Consider the following 12,934-nt stretch of genomic DNA (forward strand, 5'->3'; position numbering starts at 1 on the left):
AGATCACCGGGTGCCAACACAGTTAGGGGGACGTTGGAGAGAGACAGAGAGAAACAGAGACCAGGATAAATAGAACAGTCTTATTAGAATCAGATATGAAGATGTGAGCAGAAACCATGAAACCACATAGACAGGCATTCAGTGTCAATTTGGCCCAGAGACATGCTAAAGAATAGTTGAGCAGTCAGCCAACTAATGCTACAATGCAAATCGCCCCTTTGATCAATTATTGATACTTACCTTTCAAGTTAACATGATATATTTTGTAACCATCCATGTTGTTACTGAGAAGTTAGTTCTCTGAATCCATATTGTATATGTTAGGCAGCAGTGCAGCGAGGTTTGTTGTGGAGACGAGCAAAGCAGTTTGGATAGGAATCCACTAGAAACTGAAATTATTTCAACATTTGAAAAAAATGTAACTAACTTTCCTCTTTCCCCTATTATTTTGTCATGTTTGCACTTCCCCTGTAATTACTGTCAGGAAGCAAAATAATCCAAATACTGTGGGAAAAGCTGTTTTTGTGATTCTTGCAGCCTGATTGGAAGAAGAAACTATTTACCCGAAATCTCATGAGATTTTAAGATTGCTGACACAAGACCTAGGATAAAGTTGAGGCAAGTACCCAATAGCTGGTAAGCACATAAGAAAAAAAATCTGAATTTCTGAAGTTTAGCCATGCCTTATTTGCAGATATTTAGATGTGCAAAATATTCAACACAAAATAAATAAATCAATCAACTGTAGGTCTTGCCGTTTTTCCCATTTTCATAACACCTAAGAAATCGGCCTATTTTAGAGTGAAGATGGGTCTTCACCAACCCCCGCCCAAACAAACAAACAAACAAACAAACAAACAAAAACCCACTTTTTTTACAAGATTATGATACATGAAGCGCCATGTTAAAATGGCAAAATGTTTTTCATGAAATGTAGTGTAAAGATTTTGCATAATAGTGTGATATCTTTTCTAGTACCAGATCTTGGATAAATAGTTGATTTGATACCATGTACATCAGCATGTTTATTTTGTATGAAACTGCCTTTTGTGGATAATCAGAACTGGTAAACCAGATGATGTAACTGGTCAAGATTTTGTTGACCAGTAATGCATTTTCCCAAGAAGCAGTGTACATCTCCTTAAGTAATCCACTTGCCCTTGCAATTTCAGGATGTAATTGTGAATGACTATCTGAATTAATTTCACTGAGGTGAAAAAAACCCAGTTGGGTTTCTGCCAGTGGTTGCTTTCTGTGCCACCCAGGACCATCTCAGGAATGGTTGGCACAGCCTGATGCACCACAGTTTGACTGTTGTGTACAGCACAGCGAATTTTGGTTTCATAGCAACAATAAAAATCTAGCTTTAGTCTAAACACACGGCACTTGAGGTGGTATGTTTTCCCAGGTGAGGTGTTAAATGGTAATGATTAGAACCAGGCCAATCATTTGTAACTAGTCAGTTATTAATAGGTTTCCTTTTTTTTTTGTTTAAAAACTGTCCACCAGCAGATTGTGATTTTTCTCAGATTTGTCATTTCAATTTATTTGAATTAATTTTGATAATTGGTCTGTAGCTTGTTCATGAGCAGGTTGTTCCAAGCATTAGGTACAATGCAAGCATTTGTGAGAGGACACACAACTCACGAGGCATGTTTCTGTCCCGATTGGATGAAAATAACTCTTAGAATCAGGTTTCCAATGTCAATACTCAGAACTGCAAGTTCAAAATTAACTTTCTGCAAAGATTTCGGAAAAATTTTCTTAACATTCATTGTTCTGGTGAACTTTACTGCCAGTTAAACTGTTTGCTTAAACATGCACAGAAAACAAAGTACAGAGGACCAAATCAATACAGTCCAATACAATCAAGGCAAGTTTGTTTAAAATGTGGAATGAGTATTGGCAGATTCTTTTTTTACAGTATTCACCGAACCCTATAAATGATACAGAAGATTGTAAAGTCTTAACATGCTATTAGTGTTCTCAGAAAGCTTGATACAGGCTACGGTAAGTTTACTAGGTAGCTCATTATACTAGGGATAGTTGTCTGGATATTGATCCAGCGTAGCTGATCCAGCCCTATAGGCCAGGTCTACGCTACACACTTACTTCAATATAACGTCACTCGGGGGTGTGAAAAATACACAATCCTGAGTGATGTCATTGTTCCAACCTTAACCTCCTGTGTAGACAGTGGTATGTCAGCAGAAGAGCGTCTCCCTCCGACATAGCTAGCACCTCTCGCGGAGGTGGAATAACTAAGCCGATTCAAGTGTTCTCTCCTGTCAGCTTAAAGCATCGTCATCAAAGTGCTACAGTGGCGCAGCTGCATCATTGCAGTTGCACCGATGCAGTGTTTGTAGTGTAGACCTGCCCATGCATAAAAACTACAGGGTTGGGCCACTGTTTCAACATATCTAATACACAATAGGCAGAATGGGCAATGTGTCCAGATTAACTCACTTCAAAAACCTTTAATGTTTCCAATTTGGAAATTATCAAACATGTAACTGTTAAGCTTAAGGACATATGAAATTATTATTTTGCGTTTAATACTGGAAGTAATTTAGAAACCTAATTAAGAATAGAAAGCCCCTTTTCCATAACATGCTACTTGATTCAGCCATTCCACTCAATTTTCATTTCACAAAGTACTCTGTAAAACAGGTTGACACTATTTATTCGTCACTCACGACTGGAAAAGGAAGGATTGCTGTGTACACTAAGCATTTTGCAATAGCAGAATTTTAATTACATTGTCCTCTTTCAAATGGATTATTGACTTCCAGTCATACACAGTCATTAATTACAGCTCAGTAAGTCTAAAAATGCACAGGCTATAGACACATGGAGTAATGACCAGACATTGCAGCCTTACAATTTATTTTTAAAAGCATTTATTTCCATATCAATAGAAAATTGCTTTTAGGCCAGATTTTTAACAGATTTGAATTGGGGAAACTCAATTTACAGGAATCTGTTTGAAAAGTTGGCATTTCATCTTCTGGTATGTACAGACAATGAAGATGTTCAACATTCTCAAAGACATTTCTTTTCAAGACCATAAAGAAATATATTCATTATTATTATTTAATTATTATTATTACACTAGTTCCTATAAGTCCCCGTCACTTCTGCAAATGTTGGCCAAAAGTTCATTCAGTGGCTTGCTCTCAAAGCAAAGTTGTAGTATGGTTTGTAGTATGGGAAATATGGCTGTAGTCTTCCTACACAGTGTCATCTGCTTTCCGTTTTTATAATCAGTTAAGCACATAGGGAGAACTTCATTATTGCAAAAATACTTTGATCCTTTTATAATGTAGGGCTCAATCTTGCTCCCACCAAAATCAACGGTAAGATCAGGCCTTGACTGTATAAATAGTTCAAATGTGACCATTAAAACCAAGGCCAACCTGGAATACTCTGTTCTCTTGGCAGTCTGCTCTGAGGCTAAGGAAGTTCTGAAAGGGACAATTCATCAGCTAGATGCATTGAGAGATTACTGAATTTCTGAGTTTTAAAGGAAGCTCCTAAATATGGAGATTGGACTATTCAAGGTTTGTTAAGTGGCTTTAATGTTGCATTTCAAAACCCAGCAATTATTAACTCTGTTACATATTAGCTATCAAATGGGAGGAAACTGTGTATTCATTGCACTTAAAAAAATGAATATCAACCCATTTCCCTGTGGTTAATGCCCACCTGAAAAATCCCACAGCACAACTTCTCCTTCCATGTTGACTGGTGTGTACACTGAGCCACTGCACTGTGTAGAGTGAGTTATAACATATAAGGAGATAACATGGAGGGCGGCTATTAATTGCTTTTTAAATTCAAGTAGCCCCCTCTTTTCCTTCCCCCCTCCTTTTGCAGACTCCACTGCTTTTTCCAAGAACACTGTGGTCACACATTGTTTTGGAAAACATTACTGCTTCTCCCATGCTGAAGAACAACATTTCAACATTGCGCAGAAGGTCAGTCAAGACTCTTGACAACAATCAAAACAAAGCGATAATGCCAGCAAACTTCCTTCTGCTCATTTTCAATCTTTGTCCTTTATAACGTGGCATTTAACTTTCCGGAGGCAGCATTTTATTTACATGGAAAATAAATGCAAGGGTCCTTAAAACGTTTTGCCCTTGAACTCTTGTTGAGTGTTGAAATGTAGCAATGTTGAAGAACAAGTAGACTCTGATGTGTACCTAGCAAGCTTGACCAGTGCCAACAGTTCCATTAAGGATGAGCTTAAAAGGAGATTGTGTTTTAGTTACAATCTCTGCACAGAAATTGATTAAATTATGGACCGATGAAAACACTACATTTGGTGCCAAAGTGAAAATTTATCAAATCAGTGTATTAACAGTATTATTCTATGGCCTGGAAGCAGCTGCATTAAGTGAAACAGACATCAGAAGGTCGGAGGTAGTAGAGATGGGAGTTCTTCAAAAGATAACAGGTGTGAAGTAGAATAAGACAAATGAAGTTAGAAGGGGACTAGGCTGTGAAATCAGTGCATGGGACTGGCTACCATTGAAAAGATTATGGTGGTTGGGACATTGCAGAAGACAAACAGATGATAAGCTACCAAAGAAAATAATTCAAGCACAATCAAGATCAGTCTGACCTAGATACTGACCACCAACTAGATGGCAGGACATCACACACAGGACATGACCAGATGTGACTTAATAGATGAACAAGCCAAGGACAGGAATGGATGGTGACTCTGTGAATGCAAAGATGCTCTGGGATGAAACAGAAAGATTGAACTCTTGACTACCTGTGGCTATTAAGGCCGGTTTGAAAGCGGTAAGACATCAAAGATATTTTAAAGCTCAGTTAGCCAAACTATGGTTATGAAACAAACCCCTACATGATGATGGAGTTTCCATATAATATACCTGCATTAGGTTTGACACAAAGAGATAATTATGTTTTTCTAGCAGGAAATGTTGCCATTAGCCTCAGCTGCAAACAGGGAGCCAGGCTCCAACTAGTATAAATCAGTGTAGTTTCACTGAAGTCAATGAAGTTACACCAATTTACACCAGTTGAGGATCTGACCATCAGTTTTTAAAGGTAAAACTTGTATTATAGTTACCTGGTACACTAACACTGGGGCAACTTTCTATAGTGCAGGAGAAACAACAGTTACATTATTCAGAAGGAAATCCAAGTTCTTTAGAGTAAAGTAAACACACAGTCTTTGCTGATTAATCTGACCAGATGAGAGCATTTCAGATAACTCTATGCATAACTCATATTCATAGGTGGAAACTCATGACTTGCACAGAATTGCATGCTCTGCTGGTTCTTTTGTGGCTCAGAATGGTGTGGCAGTGGCTGCTGAGACATGTTTTCAGGGCTGATGGGGGGAGGGGAGGAGGTCAATCGATTCCTTATTTCATTAACATGATGGAAATGTGCTTCCCATGTGATGGAAATGTGCAAAGCTTTCCATTTCAAATAGAGAAAGGTTTTCTCATTAAAAGACATCACTACAGTTTGGCCTATGGCGCATCGTGTTTGCAAATTCAAATACTAGGTGAAATTCACCCAGGTGCAGAGAGGCTGCACAAGACATTAAATAAGGCTTAAATGGAATGTAAGGGGTACATAGGCCTTGTGAGTGTCCTCTCCACTGGCAGAGGTTGGAAGTGGTGGTGAATTTCAACAACTGAAAGTCTTAGAGTAATTACTACTGATAACATACATTGTGGTAGCACCTGGATGCTCCAATCACTGTACAAACACGTAAAAAGACATTTCTTGTCCCAGAGAGCTCACACTATAGGATTTTGACAACATGCAACAAGAGGATAAACAGCCAAATGGGGATAAGGTAGGAGACAGGTAATGGTAAAGATGGAAATGTCTGCATAAATTAATAGTCTCTCTGGTGATAATAGTCACAGGTTGGCACCAGCTTAGCCAATACTTGGTGGGAGTGATCTGTAGGAATCATAGAGGTAGGTTTTCAAGGAGGGATTTAAAGGAAAAAGATAATAAAAAGAAACATATCAGATCTTTGCGGCAATTTAAGAGCTCATTTTATGGAGTAAAAAATCTACACATTCATGGAGGGGCAGTGGACTGGAAATAATTTAGCATGAAAAGAGGTTAATTTAAGTTATGGTCACAGGGTGTGGGAGTGGGAAGGAAATAGAATCAAGGACAGAGACGATCATTTCCTAGGAATGGCTGGTAATTAGTCACAGTTTTTATGGCCTAGAAAGGCTGACCAGTAAATCTATGACTATTCTTGCAGCATGGAACTGGAAACCAAATGCAAGTGCAATACAATTTCCTGATTATGGGTACATGCTGCTTCCCTGCCAGGGTTTTTTATTTTTAATCCCACTTTCAGTAACATTTCTCTTTCTTTCTGACTGGTTTAAACCAATCACCAATGCCTGCCAAATCTGCACTTCTGACTCTTCTTACTGCAGTAGGGTGGTAACTTAATGAGCTGGGTCCTTTATCTCAGGCAGTGGAAGCTTATTTTTCAGGGGAGAGATAGCTCAGTGGTTTGAGCATTGGCTTGCTAAACCCAGGGTTGAGTTCAGTCCTTGAGAGGGCCATTTAGGGATCTGGGGCAAAAATCTGTCTGGGGATTGGTTCTACTTTGAGTAGTGGGTTGGACTAGATGACCTCCTGAGGTCCCTTCTAATCCTGATATTCTATAATACTCCAAAGCAGCAGCAGGCAGCAAAGAGCTGCTCCTGGATATTTAGTTCTGCAGGCCCTTCCCCTTCCTTATGTTGATTATGACCAGCAAAGGGTGGGAAAGATCCTATTTAGAAAAGGGGGTAGATTAGTGGGGTCCCAGTCAGTACAAATTGGTCACTATAACCATAACTTTTCTAAAGGAGGCTCCTGTCCCCTTTAAGGTTCTTACTGCAGCCTTGCTACTGGTCTTTGAGTACACAGCATCTGTGCAGTGGAATAAAATGCTGCACACCTGCAACTAAGGTAGAGAAGAAGGTAGAGTTTAAATGGATGCATGATCCTGTTTACACAGCATTATTGGAGGAGCAGCAATAAAGACAAAGCCACAAAACCATACGATTGTCACCTCTGCAATTCCTGGGCTGTAGAAGTGGCTGTCGCTCATTACATACCTCCTGGGTGGATTCTGGCTAGTGGATGCACACAGTTTGCCTTTCTCCCTAGCTTGCCCACAATACCAGGCATACTGCTATGGAGAGGGCTTGCAGAAATGCAGCCCTCACTCATCCCCAAGGCTCACTGAAATCATGGCGCTTTTACTGCTTAGGTGCATAGGAACATAGGAGTTGCCATGGTGGGTCAGACCAGTTGTCCATCTAGTTTAGTTTTCCATCTCTGACAGTGTTCAATGCTAGTTGCTTCAGAAGAAGCCCTGCCAAGGGCGGTTATAGGATAAACATCCCCCAGTGAAAGTTTTCTTCTTGCCCCCTATCATTAGAGTTGGTTTAAGAGGGTTAGAGGCTATCTTACAAAAGGAGGCTTGCACAAGAAGCTTTCTCTCCATAAGAAGAAAGCCCCCTGCATTGCATGCAAGCCTCAGGGCAGGATCAAGGGTAGCATGCAGACCTTAACGCTATATTGTACGCTTTGATGTTTACACAATTAAAATCTCCCATGTAATTTCGCACCACTGTAGTGCAGTCATTAACGTTTGAGAAAGAATTGGAAAAAGTGATGCATTTCATCAGAAAAGGCAGCCACCTGAATGTCCAGCCCTCAAAAGTGGCTCAACAAATGAACTTTGGTGCAAAATTTGAAGGAAACCTCCTTCCCCACCCACCCCCAATATTTTGGCTGAGAACTAGGCTGAGAAATTTCAATCCAAAATGTAATTACTTCAGACACCTCAGAATATTTCACATTAGTTGTAGCTCAATCTTAACAATAGCATTGTTCTTATGTGGCTAAAATAAATGATTAAAGGGTAAATATTGCCTTGATTGTGCCTGTCTCCTAAACCATTATCAAAATATGGTCTATTTATTAACATTTCCACGAAATGACAACTTAAAAATTATACCTGACCATACATCTTCGATATACATGTCAGCTGGGATTTTCAAAGCTGCATATGGGAGTTGGACACTGAATTTCCATTCAAATTGATGTAATTGGGCAATCAGTCACTCAGGTCATTTGCAAATCTCAATTGACATTTATATCTAGTCTGGCGTTTGATAGAAAAAATGTGTGCAGCCTTGCAGTTGGTTAATTTAAGCAAATAAAATCTACATTATGTAAAAGCAAGAGATAGCCACAAGAAAGGAAGTAAACCCATTACTAAATATTAAATCTGTCCATCTGATGGCAGGTCAATTTTATTTCAGAATGTTACTTGTTTTATGAGTGTATTTTTCCAAAAGTTTTTTAAATTAAAGTTCACTGAACATTCTAAAGTTACGGTGTAGACAATGTGTTTTTTCAATAGTTGCACCTTGTTTTTATTTTTTAACCTGCTACGGACTAAACTGGATTACTTCTTTGCAGCACTAAATACTGTTGCCAAACTGAGGCACAACATAGTGTTTTATTAATACGTGGATTCTTTGCTTCTAAATTATGGTAATCTGCAAATTATTTTAAATTAAAAGCAGAAGACAAAAGAGGGTTAAAAATTTCTGGGTCATGGGTTCTTGAACTGAAAATAACTCAGCACTAAGAAAGATTACTCAATTAGAATGACTACAGAACCCTAGTAACCAGTGAACAGCTGTGTCCATATGTTGTCCCTCTCTAGTTATAGAAGCAGTTCTTATGCTGATACAGAGGCTGCTGACAACTCACAAACATGCAATGCCAAAGACTTCTTTCTGATTGTTAATCAGTTCCTTTCAACACCTCTTCAATCTGCTTTGTAATCCGAGCTTCAGAGAATACACATACATACACAACTGGGAAAGTCATGTTCTTCCATGCTTTACCAATAGAAGGCACTTCCGATATAATTTAGTGCTTATGAAACAAAAATGTATTTATATACCGATGAGTGACCAATGTAGATGAAGAGGAATAGGCATAATGATGCAAGCAGTTGACATGGAAACTGTTGCTCAGGCAAACAGCCATTATCTTCTATCAAACATTTAAAGAAAAATAAATAGTGGGTTGTATATTGAGGGATAGCTCAGTGGTTTGAGCATTGGCTTGCTAAACCCAAGGTTGTGAGTTTAATCCTTGAGGGGGCCATTTAGAGATCTAGTACAAAAATCTGTCTGGGGATTAGTCCTACTTTGAGCAGGGGGTTGGACTAGATGACCTCCTGAGGTCCCTTTCAACCCTGATATTCTATGAATACCTCAGCTTTAGAGAATGCATCTGACCTTCACTTTTCTGATGGAGAGGTATTTGAATGTTTAGGGCTCAGTCCTCCACTGAAGAAATTGAAGGCACTTTTGTGGTCAATGTCAACTAGATCATTACCAAGCCGTAACATTGATTAGTTAAATGCATCTGTTGGTATGTCCATGAATGTGTACCAATTACCCTAGTCTATACACACAACATGTCTTCGGTGAAAAACTGTGGTTGTAGAAACTCCCATTTTAAAAGGAAAGTATTGCAAGTTAAGTTCTGGTACATGTAGGTCTTTAACGCAAAAATAAAGTATTGGAAGTGCGACTTTGATTCCATTCACACAGCAATTTTTACCAGGCCTCTAAATGGTTAGGACAACAGTCTGTCCGAAATATGCTTCCTAATCAGTTAATAACAAGTTAAACTTATCCAGGAGCTGCCTCAGTTAGCTGGGTTCCGGTAAGTGGTTAGACACATAGGTAGGGTACGTCTACCCTACAGCTGGGAGCAGGCTTCCCAGCATCGATAGCCAGATAAACACTAGCTCTGCTCAAACTAGAGCACTAAAAATAGTGGTGAAGCTGGGGGTAGCCGAGCGGTACAGCTTAGGCTAGTTTCCTGAGTGTGTACCCAGAGGGTCTGGGCAAGCTGCCACACATGCTGCCCCTGGTTACACTGCTATTTTTAGTGCACTAACTCAAGCAGAGCTAGTGCATGTCTGTCTACACATGCTGGGAAGCCTGCCCCCAGCTGTAGTGTAGACATACCCATCGAATGTTAGCTGTTTAGAATGGAGGTGGTCAATCTAGTCCTCTTGTGTCCCATAACTGGGCAGTTAGACATCCCATAGTATTCTTTCCCACGCTGTGAGGGTACTGCTCCAGTTATCACTCCACTTTGAAATAGGAGTACATCAGTGCACACTTGGGGTAAGCCTACACTACAAAAAGAAGTCAACCTAAGCTATATCAATTTACAGCCACCACAGTAATTAAACCTCTTTTGCACGTCCATGCTATGCTTCTTGTGTCAGCAGTGCACATCCTCACCAGGAGCGTTTGCACCGATTTAACTGTCAGCGTGGGGCATTGTGGGACAGCTTCTGAAAGGCAGTAACATTCAATGTAAGGAATGCAGTGTCTACACCGACACTATGTTGACCTAACTACACTGATGTAAGCACTACGCTTCTCTTGGAGGTGGAGTTATTAAGTCAGTGTAGTGAGCGAGTTACATCGGGAGAGCTGCATTTTACTGTAGGTCTAGACTCTTACAGATTTGAGTCGATGTAAGCTGCCTTATGTTGACCTAACTCTGTAGTGTAGACCAGGGCTTGGAAAACTTTAGTGCTCAATTGCAGCATCCACTGCAGCAGATAGTGCAGGGCCTACTAATGTGCTGTAGCTTTACATCTCAACTTGCCCCGCACTAACTGTTCACCTAGACAATCCTTATGATATGTAGCACTCTATACTTGTTAGTATTGTTATGAGTTGGCCAAAACCTTGTCATGGACTGAGTTAAAACCCCATTGAGATTGGCAGGTGTAAACTTACCTTCAGTTAATATAATGTAAGCAGAAGCCCCCCATAAGATCAAAGGTGTGTGTGAACCTGCCCAGGAGCTTTTGGCTGAATATTGTTTGGGCAGAGGGTGGCGGGAGAAAGGAGTGTAGGCAGAAAGGGGAAAGAAAGCACAGACTGAGATCAGACAAGAAGGGACAGGGACAGCCTAAAAAAGCAGCTGAAAACACAGGGCTGACTCTGGAAGAAACCTGGGAAGAGGTTTTTGGGACTTGGCTGAAGGCTGAAGAGAATGCTCTTAGTGCTGTGAGCTAAAGAAGCTGTTTCTTGCTATTTGAGTCCCTCTGCACTCTGAGACACAGGGCTTTGTACATTCTTTGTAAATAAACAAAACTGTATGAAAGAAACCCCTGACTAACACCAATTTCTGCTCTCAACTGGAATACCCACAGGGCCCCAGACTTCAACTAGCTGCTCAGGTTGAAAAGGGGCAATAGTATATTCAGCATGGATAATGTGAACATTTAGAGCCAACCACATTAGTAAGGATTAAAAAAAAAACCCAAAACCAAAAAACAAGTTTGGAAGCTAACCCCTAACTGAAGAGTTAGGAGGAGACTTTGCCTGTGGGCAGGTGATAATTGTCCATTTCATGGTGTTTTGCAACCTTCTCTAAATGGTATTGACCACTATTGGAGACATAAGATTGTGCTAGATGGATCACTGGCTCTGATCTAGAATGGCAATTTCTATGTTCCAAGTGTTAAAGTTTTATTAATGTGTATTTTATAAAATCATTTTTAGAACTAGACACTACTGATTGCCACATTGTCAATACCCCCTAAAATAATTGGCTCAGTTATGACTAATCTAAGGTGACTTTACAATCAACAGTTCATATACTCAAGCTGCATTGTGACAGAAAGTTAAGCTGTAACTGATACTCAATGAGTCCATGATCAATTGCATAGCTTTTGGTCCAATCACTGTTTTTTATTTGTTTTTGTTTTGTTTTTTTCTAATCATGAAACATACAAAAAACTAAATATTAGAAAAAACTCAAACCAGAAATAAGGCAAAACGTTGATATCAGTGAGGGTAATTAGCCATTCAAACAGTTTCCAGAGGTATGTAGCAGATTCTTTATAATCTGTGGTTTTTAAATCAAAACCGGATGTCTTTCTACAAGATATTATTTAATTCAGCCATAGGTGAGTGAGCTCGATGCAGGAATGACATGTTCTCTGTTATGCCGGAATTCAGAAGAGATGATCAGAAGCGTCTCTTCAGTCTTTAAACTCTTTGAACCAATATGTATCACACAAAGATTACATATTATGAGAAAGCCTGAGAGCAGTGTTTCTCTACCACTGCGGTACAACTACAAAGAGGTGGGGGAGGGGCATGAAAGCTAATTGGGGGCGGGGGAGGAGACACTGAAGCAAAGAGCCAAAGAAAATCTCAATCCACCACAACCTTACCTTTCAAGATTAAGTATTTTGTCACCCTTTCAAAAAAAAAATACACATACAAAACTAAAGATTATATATGTTTTACTCTTATTTTTATGGCAAATGTCAGAGGGTTGCAAACATTTGACTTCAAAAGGCTGAAAAAATCCACCTTAAGGAAAAGCCACAAGAAACATTTGGGAAAGAAGACAAAATCATTGCCTCCTTCCTTATTTGTTTTCAGTCTTCATTTAATGAAATCTAATAGGTTTCTTGAAAAATCTTCTTGTTCATCTGAACCGTCTCAGCTAAACCATTCCGTGTATTTATCACCTCATCAATAGCGGATGAATTAATAACATTCTACTTAATTTTCAGACATAAATTCACTTAATAGTTTATGCACCATTAAAGCTGATTCCTTATTCTTTCAAATGTATTGAAATAGTAACCTTCATTGAAAAGCTCTTGCCGGCTGATCTTAACTGGTTTTTGCCAGTTCCATTGGCTGATTTTTTGTTGTTTAGTTTGTCTTTATAAATCTTCCCATTTAATCCTGTGATTAACCTTGCTGGTTTTCTCCACAATGAGGTACAACGTTATGACTACCGGTAGTCTGTTGCATGAGATACTGGAGGTACATGTCAATTTTAG

This window comes from Chrysemys picta, chromosome 8, assembly GCF_011386835.1.
Source record: "Chrysemys picta bellii isolate R12L10 chromosome 8, ASM1138683v2, whole genome shotgun sequence".
In the NCBI taxonomy this organism is placed as follows: Eukaryota; Metazoa; Chordata; order Testudines; family Emydidae; genus Chrysemys; species Chrysemys picta.